General features: G+C 47.0%; 1 protein-coding gene across 1 annotated transcript in view; it reads left to right on the top strand.

Annotated features, from left to right (window-relative positions):
• The window catches only part of NKX6-2 (NK6 homeobox 2), a 3,500-nt gene that overhangs the window by 2,393 nt on the left and 803 nt on the right, over positions 1-304 (top strand). The window lies entirely within an intron of this gene.

Here is a 304-nt window from a genome sequence, read left to right as displayed (position 1 = left end):
GCTCAGACGAAGGGCTCCGCTCAGTGTGGGACGCGTGCCGGGACGGAGACCCGACGGCCCCGCAGACTGTGCCTTTTTTTTTTAATTACTATTTTTTGTTTGTTTTTAATGTCAAATTTGCATTTTATGAATTTACGCGCGTTAAATTTGAGACTCTTTCAACTCCACAGGTTACCGTGCCGGGTCACCGTGCTACTGACTGCTGCGGATGGGTTGGGACTATTTACGGCTTCGCAGTTTATAGCTCTGCTGAATTTATCCATCAGTGAGGTTTCAGTCTGAGTTCGAAGGCAGTCTTCTTTTT

Source organism: Meleagris gallopavo, chromosome 8 (genome assembly GCF_000146605.3).
Source record: "Meleagris gallopavo isolate NT-WF06-2002-E0010 breed Aviagen turkey brand Nicholas breeding stock chromosome 8, Turkey_5.1, whole genome shotgun sequence".
Classification (NCBI taxonomy): Eukaryota; Metazoa; Chordata; class Aves; order Galliformes; family Phasianidae; genus Meleagris; species Meleagris gallopavo.
Note: the sequence above shows the minus strand (reverse complement) of the source record. Positions and strands in the feature narration are given on the sequence as shown.